General features: G+C 41.3%; 1 long non-coding RNA gene across 3 annotated transcripts in view; it reads right to left on the bottom strand.

The window, feature by feature from the left end:
• The window catches only part of LOC112561907, a 41,190-nt gene that overhangs the window by 841 nt on the left and 28,459 nt on the right, over positions 1-11,890 (bottom strand). For all 3 annotated transcript variants that reach the window (XR_003098741.1, XR_003098743.1, XR_003098742.1), the window contains 2 exons: positions 1,417-1,461; positions 859-1,116 (listed from right to left, as the gene is read on the bottom strand). This is a non-coding gene — a long non-coding RNA (uncharacterized LOC112561907). The remainder of the gene's footprint in view (positions 1-858; positions 1,117-1,416; positions 1,462-11,890) is intronic.

Here is an 11,890-nt window from a genome sequence, read left to right as displayed (position 1 = left end):
CATAAAGACCACATCGTATATCTTTTCACACAGTATGATATAACTCTGTGCGCTCGTAGACATGTACGTTCATGCCGACAACAAGACAATAGCAAGGCACCTAGAAAACAAGTCTGTTCGCGCTCGTGTGTGTGTGTGTGAGTGAGAGAGGTTTTATTTGAGTTTGGTTTGCATTTAACACACAGAACTGAACGCCTTCATTTTAGTCTTTGCAAGGCATCTTCACACACGTGTCTCGCTCTTACATAACGGTGAGTCAGAGGGTTAGACGGAACAACGGTTTCAAATGTCATCGCCCCCTGTGCTACCCACACCAGACACTCGGAGGCTGGCATCTAAAGCCCTCATATGCAAATCAAGCTTTGTAATCCTTTGTCACCAAAACTGTAATGGATCTTGCCAGAAGTGACAACAGTTCCTGCTAGCCATCAGTTGACAAATGCCAGTTTATCAAATAAAGGCTTGCACCTCAAGAGGAGATAATGCCGGTGTAAGCGATTCAAATTATCGCCCCCCCCCCTCCACCAAATTTCTCCCTGGAGGTGGGAAAAGCCTATTGTCTGAAACCAAGAACCCTTACGCTGCCCACCCATTTCACATTTGACACTATATGTTTATATATAAATATATTTTGTACAACACCAATAACTACTAACTGCCTGTATATGCAAGTATGTTCGCTGCGAATAACTACAATATCTGAGCAAAGTAACTATCAAATGGAAGCCAGTCAAAGATAGAAGAAATGGATGTTAATACACAATATCAAAGTGATACAAAAGCTGAGGAAACCTGGAAAACAATACATTAAAAAAAATCAAAGATTACAAAATACGAGCAGCAGGGTGGAGTACTTACGAAACACGCGGTTTAAGTGCACGCTGGGAGGCTCCATATGAATACACCCGAAGGCTGCACTTAGGTGCAAATGTGAAGGTAGATATCAGTGGGGGGTAGAAGCTGGGGGAGTACTTTGGCGACCTCTCAGTCACTTACGGGGGTAACTGTACATCAACTCACACGTGGCCCCGGGTGGGACTGCAGTCAACCTGCGATGCACTGTCCTGGACATCCCATGATGCAGCACTGAAGGGTACCCCTTTGAAATAACATTGACTGTGGCATAGAAAGACATTTAGATAGTTATGATATACAGCGACACTTCAAATCGAATGTTTGATATTTCAAATAACATCGAATCGAATAGCCGACTGATGAGAAGAGTGTTTATAGCACGTGACTAAATATTCTCATAATACAGACGGCAGTACTAATGCTGATCATGAAGCAAATGTCTCTGGGTTTCTTTCCATGTTTTCTGAGAATTTCTAAAGTTCTGTTCCGATTGAAACAATTCGTCATCAACTCTTAATTAGACAAATTAAGTAGTAAAATTAGTAAAAAAAAAATTCTTACTTGTTGTCGTCTCTGTATGCAGTGGTATCATTCCAAACCGTGAATCTGACAAGGGACAAGGGAATTAGGAACAGTATTTTTTAAACAAGAACTAAGTACAAACGATATGTAAGTCCTGGTTTTATTCCTGTACAGGTCTTTTGTTATTGTCTTTCAAGTTGTGTCCACTGAAACTTTCTTTTATGCTCTTGATTAGCCCAACATCTTTAATGACTAAATGAAGGTTGCTCGGATGTTTTACTTTTCCTGTAACTTTAAAAGTACACTAAATATAGATTCATATAATTTGTCGCTTTTTTCAACGACCCCCAAATCGTGATTTTTATTTGAATAGCAACAGAAAATCACACATCGTCGTCAAATAAAGGAGGGAATGGCTACATCCAGAGTTAACCCCTGCTCTTTAATTTCAGACAGGATCAAGGGCCTACCCCAATACTCCCTTACTGAGGTAGTTGCAGCACAATGCATCTGAAATGTGAGAAAGTACAAAGTGTAACAGGTGATGTAAGAGACATGTTAACAGGTACAATTATTTCCAGCAACATTTGTCTTGGAGCTTGCTGGGTGAACAGAACAGAAACCAGACAGAGAGGAGAAACGCTTGTTTGTGTAGTTGTGACGATCACCAGTCAAGTTGTGCACAGAAGAGACAGGTTTGTTTGAAAAAAACTCATACTCATACTCATACCTTCCCTCCAGTCACCTTGTCCTACCGGAGTGAAAGAACGGGGGGAGGAGCGGAAGTGGGCCGAACTGTAAGGAGGTCGTCGATCCCCCCTGTCGTCACCAGTCAGTACCAGCTTCAGTTCATGTCTGAATAGCTTTCTGTACCTCTAAAATAAACGCTTACACAGCGAAGTGCACCTTCAATAAAAGGACCTCTGTTTGCGCATAGTCATGAATTCAATTACAGCTTTTAACACTAAGGGAACAGCCCCTGGGTGGGGCCGTGATTACAGGGCCAGGGTGGACGTGAATCGGAGTACACGTGGACGGAGCTGTCGAGCGTTACTCGACTGTTAACATCGCAGGCAGAATGGAGACAGTCGCCATACCTTCTGATGGCCAAGGCTTGATGAAGTTGGATGTTGCTGTCTAGACTGCGTGGACATGATACCTGAATACAATCTTACTTGCATCGTCAGTTGCCACCATGTTCGAACTTTTCTTTGACTGGCTCCAGGCCATCATCAGTTTTTTTCCAGTTGGCTTAGTTTGCGTCAAGAGGCGAACCTCAGTGTTTGTGACTGGTGGCAGATTGTGCTGCATGGGGTTTTCAATCTTTTGTAGGACCAGAGAGTGGGCTAACAGAGTACAGTGGCACAATTAGTCCTCTTCAAGGATCTCCAAGCTTTTTTTATCACTTGACAATTTTACTGATCTCCACGCCTATATTATTACTTTACAGTTTCTCAAAATTAAAAAGTGTAGTCACTTAGCATATCAATGAAAGTTTTTCTACGAGAAAGATTCTAGGTTAAACAGGCGAGATGATGTAGGCCAGAAACAGCATTTAAGATACCATTTGGCAAGGCCTGAAGGAAGAAAACTCACGATTTTGAGAAACCATGACCTGAACAGCTTGATACATCCCCACTACCGAGAGTCTAGACACGACACTTCATGATCAGAGAAGGTTGGGTTTACACCCCATCAGTATTTAATTTAAAAACTCATGTTAGCACAAAACCAAACTTTTTGAGCATTACAACAGCTGTCAGCAATACCACAGCGTCCATGTGTCCTTCAACTTAATGAGAATTTCTTTCAAGACCTCTGCTGGATCCCTAAAGTACTCCTGTCGTTTTCGCATTTATATGGAGAAAGTTGTGGAGGAAACAACTTTTAATTCAACCAGAAAGCTAAACAACAATAAAACTAAACACAAAAATCTCCAATCAATCAACCAATCCAAACCACACCAAAAATCCCAAACAAACCATTCCCTCCCCCCACCCACAAAAAATTCAACTGAGACAAACCCCAACTCAGCCAGCTAGCCAAGGAAGCAAGGAAACAGAAAATCAACACACCATTTATTAGCCGTTCAAGCCAAAGAGTGAAAAGAACTTTATCATCTACTTCGTACATTCTGATTCATTGGGGCCCATAATTATCGAGAACTTTATCATTGATTCTCTAAGGAGGATGACAGCGGCTTATCTTGATGGTCTACTAACCTTTGACATCAGGGGGTCCATCCGCAACTGGTTTAGCCAATGCAGCTTGTAAGGGACTCGGTAGTAGAATGAATGCACGACTTTTATCACAGCTTGTTTATATACATCCAGCCTGTCAAACCCGCAAAAATATTAACTAATTCCACCACCTCAGCCGGTAGTTTGCTGGAACTATGGGCGAGGCCATCAGCTGACGACATCCTCGATACCAGGACATCCTAAAGGCCAGGAGTCGAAACAACTGTTCTACCCTTGTACCCTGGAGCTACCATGGTGCGGTAGAAGGGGTTCAGGTCATGAACCAGTCACTCTAAACATTATACATCTACACGGGACACACACCGAGGCAGCGCACAATGCAGCCAATGTGCAGCCAACGTGCAGCCAACATGCAGCCAATGTGCTGCCCACAGACTCCTAAGCTTGACCTCAGAACTCATACGCTAGACACCTCGTCATCATTTTTTTGTTTGTTTGTTTTTGTTTTCGTTTGTGTTTCATCGCTCTAGCTACTGACAAACTGAGGGGTGTACTTGTCTGTTTATCTCTCCATTAAAAGAATCAATCAATTATCGAATAATTTTTTGATTATTTTAAAAAGGTCGACCATACAGTAAGTGCTCTGTACGTAAGACAAGAACACTTGTCACTTGACCTACCTTAACCCCTTAAGTCACTTTTAATAAAACTGTCTCGCGGACTCCAAAAGGCTGGAGTGCATTTACAGTGTGCACCATGCATGAGTTATTTTAACACCAGACCACAGCCATTGCCTTTTGGAATGGAAAGAAATATGCGCAGCTGACTTCAAAGGCTGAGGGGTCATTAAACTTTTTATGTGTGATACACAATACACAAGCCACAGCTTCAGATTGCTGCCATTGAAAAGGTGTAATCAGAGCGTGATGTCACGTGGTGAACAGGATATCAAAACAACGACTGACAAAGAGCAATAACCACCATTATTTAAAGGACTAGTGGGGTGCAAAACTCACTTTCATGATTGGGTAGAGCAAAATACCATTTCCTCGCATCTGTATGACTACACCCTCATTGTTCTCGAGATTCAGGCTTAAATTATCAAAGAGGTCAACAATACAGACATCAGGACTGTACATGGATAGGTTACATTGTGAAGACCTCACCCAATGGGAGAGCTTGTAAATATGTTAGTGAGGCGATTCTGTGTACAAACGTGACGTCACGAGTTTGCTTTCTGTGAATGGCGACGTTTGTAACATGGTAAGTCGATAACGCAAGGGTGTGTTCACCTAAATTTGTAGAAATAATCTCTTTTAAAAAGTTTTGTTCAATCTTTTTACACTCCACGAGTTCTTTAACGAGTAAAGTCAGAGTGCGGCCACTAATCTCGTGTAGGAAATCTTAATGAGAGCGCTTCTCACACAGCGGAGTTGAAAGCAACAGCTGCCGTTTGCTCCTAAGTGGTGCGAGCCACTCACAAGGCTTGATTACACTTGGAATACCTGTGTAGGATGTGAGATCTCTCTGTTTCGAGATAACAACTTACACTTACGGATGTTTTGATCAGCAGATCTTACTTAAGGAAAATAAATAACGGTCTACCTTAATGTTCGTGCTTGCCACTTAACGACATCAAGGATGGGGGAGTAGTGGGGACATAGTTTTGAGGATTTCAAAAATAACTTCTAAGTCAATCGCAGTCAACAAGTGAAAGAGAGAAAAGGTTGTTGAGAGAGTGAGAATGTATTAATACCAAACATGACGAAACAATCTATTTAGGTGGAGAGATAGATATACAAATAGATGGGAAGGAGGGACAGAGAAAAGAGATGGGTTGGGGATATAGAAGGAGAGGAAGAAAATGAATTCTTGCTGTAACTAGGAAATCAAGTCTGTTGTTGTTAAAAATATAATCGACAGCCCAGTAATATCAGTTAGATGAGCAAACTCATTCTCTGACACTTAAAGTTTTTAAAGAATGGAAAAGAGATGTGTAGGGTCATCGACGTAACCCTTGACATACAAGGCGTGCGCATGTGCGTATGTGTGTGTGGTTTACAAAATTGTTGGCTGGTCATCTCTAACAAACAACAGTTTTTTGTACACACACACACACACAAAGATTCACAAACACATACAACAAAGAAATACACACATACACACAGAACACAACACACGTACGCAATAATAATGAAACATTACAGATTATACTACGAGTCTTTTTAAGGAAGCTTATAAAAGATGAACTGAGGATGAGCATGAAGATAAGACAAACATTAAGTCTTGTTCAGTGGAAATCAGGATTTGCGTCGGAGGTTCTCGAACTTCGAATTTTACAGCAATCAACTAAGTCTACCTGCAACTTGATGATCTGTTCTGTATAAAACATAACGGTTTATGAAATCCTTATTTCCTACGTTGAAAAATACTTATTATTTTATATTTATAAAGCTTGGGGTGGAGTACCGGATAGAACTCATTATATGATTCTTTTATAGAGAGTTTGCTTTAATGAGACAGATCATGGGACATTAAATTTCCTTTTATTGCACATGTTGTGAAAGGTTTAACATCTCTCTTTTCTTATGAGCACTAAAAAAATTAAGGGGTCAAAGTTTTTTTAACATTGTTTTTAAATATTGTTTTGCTGTTTTTACACGTGGTCCGACGCACAAACGCTTTCAAAATACTCTGTTATTCAAGCAGCAGACTTGACAAGCTTATCTCTGCTATTCTTTTCTTTTGAAAGCAAGGTATGATGGTCTTTACTTTATTCTAACATTAATTCCATCCCAACGGTAAGGGATATTCGTGCACCTGGTCTTAAAAGCACCCTGGTATTGTGGGGCAGAGAAAGCTGCACTTCTTGTGCTCCAGTCTCCGACACCCAGCTCTTCACGGACCTGTCTGTCTTTATGCGCATGTCAAGGAGGGACAACAACACAAAGCTCATCGTTAATGGACCAACTGACTGTTTCAGCCAGTGGCACTTGAAGAGCTTAATTTTTAATCTTTATGTAGTCATAGTCTTAAGCACGGAGAAATATGAAGAGGTTAGTATTAGTTATTTTGGCCTGGGGTTGGAAGGCAAGTGTTTTGTTTGAGTTTCAAAGAAGAAGAACCTTAATATTAAGATCAACTTGAGTGCATTTTTAATGTATGAGTATAAATCACTAAAGTATAATACAGTTATTCCCCAGCACCCTAAAACAAATCCCTTATTTTGGCAAGATGTATGTCTGCACTTGTTGCCTGTCTCAACTCTGACGATGAAGACAAAGCAAAGATGCAAAGATGACTGGCACATTCTAAGGATGATAATAAAGCAAATTAAAAACCGTTAAATAATATCAATCATAGATAAAGAATTAACCTATAGCCGTACAGTTGCCGGTTAACTGTGCATTGTGTGCCGCGCAAAATCTTCGAGAGGCCATTGAGAAGGCCATCCACATGAACATGCACTACACACCTACACAAACAGACTCTGAATTATATTTTTATATATATATATATCATTTTTGGGGGGGGGTGGAGGGTATTTTGTGAGCTAGATGTTCGAATAATGGGGTAAGGTATTTTTTAAAAAAAGTTGTTACAAACTTTGGAGAATGAAAATTCTGATACTGAACTTCGATTGTAATGAGCTGAACATATTCAACCAAGAAATATTTTATACTCGAGTTGGTCTTTAAGATCTTTGAGGCTCGTCTGGCTGAGAGAAAATTGATCAACAGGATGTGGGTTGGATTAAGAGCAGGTGACATCCTAGAGACGGATAAAGTACATCAACAGATTAACTTGATTCAGAAAATGTCTGCCGAAAATGTCTCCGTTTGAAAATAAATTTAATGGATTTAACAAGTCTGTGAACCTTATCACAACATACACGCAGACACCTAAGTTCCAGGTGAGTGTTCCAAAACAGACTTTGCCCTTCCCTGGTGAAAAGTAGAACACTAGATAAGATATTCGAACTTTCCTGTTCACCCAAGACTTATTTTAACTGAGACTTTTTTGGGTGGGGACGTAGAGGTCGTTGACAGGCTGAGGTTGAGGTGGGTCGACACCGAGGTCAAGCTATGATCCCAGCAACGGGCTCTCGCTGATAGCACAGGGACCTACCTTGACCCTCCGCAACACCCTCCTCCACTTTTAGTTTATATCATCATTATCATCATCATCATCATCATCATCATCATCATCATCATCATCATCGTCGTCGTCGTCGTCATCGTCGTCGTCGTCGTCGTCGTCGTCGTCGTAGAGGAAGGGAATAGGAAAGAAGCGTCAACAAGCGTTTTAAAAAAGACTAGGTTTTTTTTGTACCTGCTTCCTACAGCTTGTGGCATGTCAAACACAGGACAACAAGATCGCAGTGATGAATGCAGAAATGATTGACCTGCTCTGTCACCACCGCTCCCGCCATTAAAATTAGAATTGCTTAACACCTGTCGTCGGGCGCCCCAAGGGCTGCAACTTTCTGCTGTGTCTATGGGCTGACAGATATTTTCTCTCAGGCTAGTCCTAAAGTTGATATTATTTGTGTTGATTATGTGTTTTCCATGTAGTTTGACATGACATTTCAGCTATGGACGGGTTTCCGCGTTTGATGGCAGTTGTATGTGTTGCTAGGAATGACTGTTACGATGAGAACTTCCGTTTCAGTTATAGTGCTGTTGTTAGATACTACTACAGCAACATGTTCAGACTAATTTAATATCGTCAGGCATACCATGCTTATTTAAGATATAATAAGCAACAATTTATGACCTTCACTAATATGCTTGAGGCCATTATATAAAATGTAGCAGCAATGTAGGGGCACAAAGCTGAGGACTGTTTTACATCATCATAAAAAGTTACACTATCTCCAGCTAGTTCATTTGTACACCCTCTCTCTCTCTCACACACACACATGTTGCTTGATGCAAACCACTCTGCAGCGCAGCTATATCTTAAAAAATTTTGAAGGCATACAAGAAAGATATAAATGAAATTCAAACATAATAGTCTTTGTCAGAGCCAAAGGTCTCACACACACACACACACTCCTTGAACAAGTGAATGTGTTGACTGTGATGAAGGTGCTGTGGCATTTTATTATTAAAATTTGGTTATAATAAAGGGCAGCATGTGAATCTACTTAGGTCAACGAAATTTCGTTCATCTTTTGCACAATACTGCCAGTCTAGTCTTCCATGTATCGTCCGATATTTTGATAGTATTTTGTGTTATGATGTTACATGCCCAGGTCTTGGTACAACAGTAGGATCTGGTAGCCTTAAAGACCCAATAATGGTGGTAAATATCACCGTAACCTTTGACCACGTCTTCCAGCTCCTTGACTCTAGCTTCATGAACTGTAGGCTTTTCATTAGAAATTTGCATTAAAATTCCATCAAAATGCTTCCATTAAAAATCATCAAGAACTACTGTACAATACTTGTATAAAGCCGAGAGTAAACATACAGAGCGAAACAGACAACCGGAGACTTGTCTTCAAAATTCTCAACGGCGGCCTTCACCTTATCTTAAATATTCGCAAAGGATCACAACAACCGTCCATACACGTAAACAAAGGATGTAGATGGTGGACAGGATGGTCTTCACTTGATGTCAGTCCTCTGGCAGGCCACCTGGTGTGACGGTGACGTAATGTGACGAAGCCTTGGTGATAAATAAACTCGCTTCTACGCTCGGGTGGTTTCTAACCACCTTTGTTATTTCAAATTTCCCAGCATGTGGCATCTGTTTACAGGGTTTGCCGTGAAATGGCCTTAGTTGCTGGCTCGGCGTAAAACACCAATCCCTTCTTTTTGTTATTCAAAAACTACATAAAACACTGGCTAAGGATTTGCAACCTCAGGGTCGGCTACAAACGATCATCTCAGACCGGCGTGGATGCCCGCCATGTCCTGTAGTCAGTTCTGAATCATGAGAAGTAGATGGAGGAGGGAGGGCAGCACAGACAGTACAGCAGAACCTTTAAACTCTCTGCGGCAGAACCGTTAAAGGATGTGAGACGGAGGTTAGCGTGTGCATGAGAGCAACTTTAGAGTCTGTGTCACCGCCATATTAGAGTTTACATGAAAGAAACATTAGAATCCGGGGGCAAGAAGCCGTGGAGCCTGCATGACTAGGTGTTAAACACTAGAGCATGGGTGACAAACCCGCGAGAGTATGGATAACAACACAGTACAGTCTGTGTGACCGCGAGAGCCGGGTGTTGGAAGTTTTACTGTCGTTCGTCTAAAGGTGAGATGTTCTGTCACTGGTCGTCTCACTACAAACTATTGCTGTGTCAGGTGTGTGCTGCTCACTTTATTAACCCCGTGTGATGTGCTACAGGAGATGAGTGTGTTTTTCTAATCCACGAGTATGCACTTGTGACAGCGTGCTCGTGTGTGTGTGTGTCTGTGAAATAGAGAGTTATTTTCGGATGTTTGTGCATGTTTGCTGTGTTGCTAAGGTTGCTACACTAAGAAGAAAACAAGATTTTAGTTAACCAATCAAACATGATGATAGTCATATTCCGTTTCCAGAGGCTAGCATCATGTTGGTGAGTCATTCCACATCCTTGTCATCCTCTCCTCGACAGCGACGCAAAATCAGAAACAAAACAAAACATAAATGTTTGAATCATTAACGACCGAAGCAAAGTTGTTTATTAAAGAAAAGACTGATACAATCAGGGAAAACCATCATCCAAATCGGACACTATGGTAACAGCATCCTACTATTCTGTTCATACGAGACAGAGAGATAGAGCGGGGGATAGTGGGGAAGTGAAGGTGTCAGTTCATATGGTGTAAGCTTACCGAAACCAACGAGAGAACTGTAGCCGAGACACCACGAGACGTCGCCATGTTGGTACCTGACGCCATCTTGAGATCAAACCGTTTTGTGATAAAATACTATTAATACTTCTTTCCTTGGTTTTCACTGACATTAAGCGACATGGTCTGGGCGTTCTTACAAAACTGAGCATAAAGGCGTTTGATCAGTATGTGGTCACGTGGTCTGTCAAGGCATCCACTGACCCTTTCAAACTATGTCCTGTACCAACCCACCCCCAACGGCGGGGCTTTCCTGTTATTTATTTGGAACTCACTGCTCCGTCTTTTCCCCTCCGTTGAACCGGACGTAATGAAGGCTGTGTGACGTAGTCCCCACGTGAAACTGTTTGCAGGGAGACATCAGGATTTTCACTTCGTGAGATTTTTGTGGCTTTTTTGTGGTTTCTGGGTTATTTTTAGCTTTGCAACTCATGAGTTTGCCTCGAGCATTAGAATTCTACATCATGGTACACAGTACTGTGCTCCTCGGCCTGAAATCGAAAGCAGAAAATCTGGTTTTTTAGACAACTTTAATAGAACTTTTTTTTTCTGTTTGCTTCCTTTGACTACATAATGTGGATCCTTATTTGTGTTTGACAGTCTATTCGCGTTTACGCTGCACTAGAATGACTAAGCTTTTATTTACAAGATGGCGGTGGTTTTGTCTGTCCCAGAACCGCAAAGTTGAAACGACTTGTCTCTCGTGAAGTCTTGAATCTGTTCACTGCTACTTCGACCTTTACCTCTAATCTTTGTGCTTCCTTGTACTACAACAATAGATAAAAGAAAAAATATATTTCAGGAAAACTAAACAAACCCTCAGCTTACTTGCTGTCTGTGTGCGTGGGCGCGAGCGCGTGTGTGTTGTAATACACTCTTATGTTAAACAAATGTTTTAAGAAAAGTACAAAAGTGAAAATAAATGATTTTAAAGTGAGAAAGTGGACTCAGTTTCACTTAAACATGGACCGAAGGTTGAGGAAAAGGCAGAGGGGGGCTCGACCATCAGTTCAGAGCTTTGAGGCGAGCTGTGGTTGATGTTTTTGATGTATTTGCTGCAGTTTTCTCGTCCAGCCTGCTTTCGCAAAGATAATCTGGCAAATCCCTTCATTCAAATTCGTTCAGCTTAGCTTCTCATTCAAGGGGTTTCACAATAAATCCCTTTGTTGAAATCCCTGCTTTGTTGTTGGCTAAATCGAAGGTCAAAATAAATGTGCGTTTGCTTGTCACACTTTCATCCTTTCTTTCTCTCGTCTTCACTTTTAAAACAATATTTGGGTGGGTTGTGGATGACGTGTGCGTCGTGGTCACGTGAGCACCAGTATTTTTAAGAATCAGTCGTACATAAAGTGTTTTGCTAGACTGACACACTTGTTTGCACAAGCACGCTTGGATGCGCACGCAGCGATGCATTACACTGCAAAGAAAACAGGATGAGCAATACCCTCCCACGAGTATACCCCTTGTCTT

The sequence above is a fragment of the Pomacea canaliculata genome, linkage group LG4 (assembly GCF_003073045.1).
Source record: "Pomacea canaliculata isolate SZHN2017 linkage group LG4, ASM307304v1, whole genome shotgun sequence".
NCBI classification, from domain to species: domain Eukaryota; kingdom Metazoa; phylum Mollusca; class Gastropoda; order Architaenioglossa; family Ampullariidae; genus Pomacea; species Pomacea canaliculata.
Note: the sequence above shows the minus strand (reverse complement) of the source record. Positions and strands in the feature narration are given on the sequence as shown.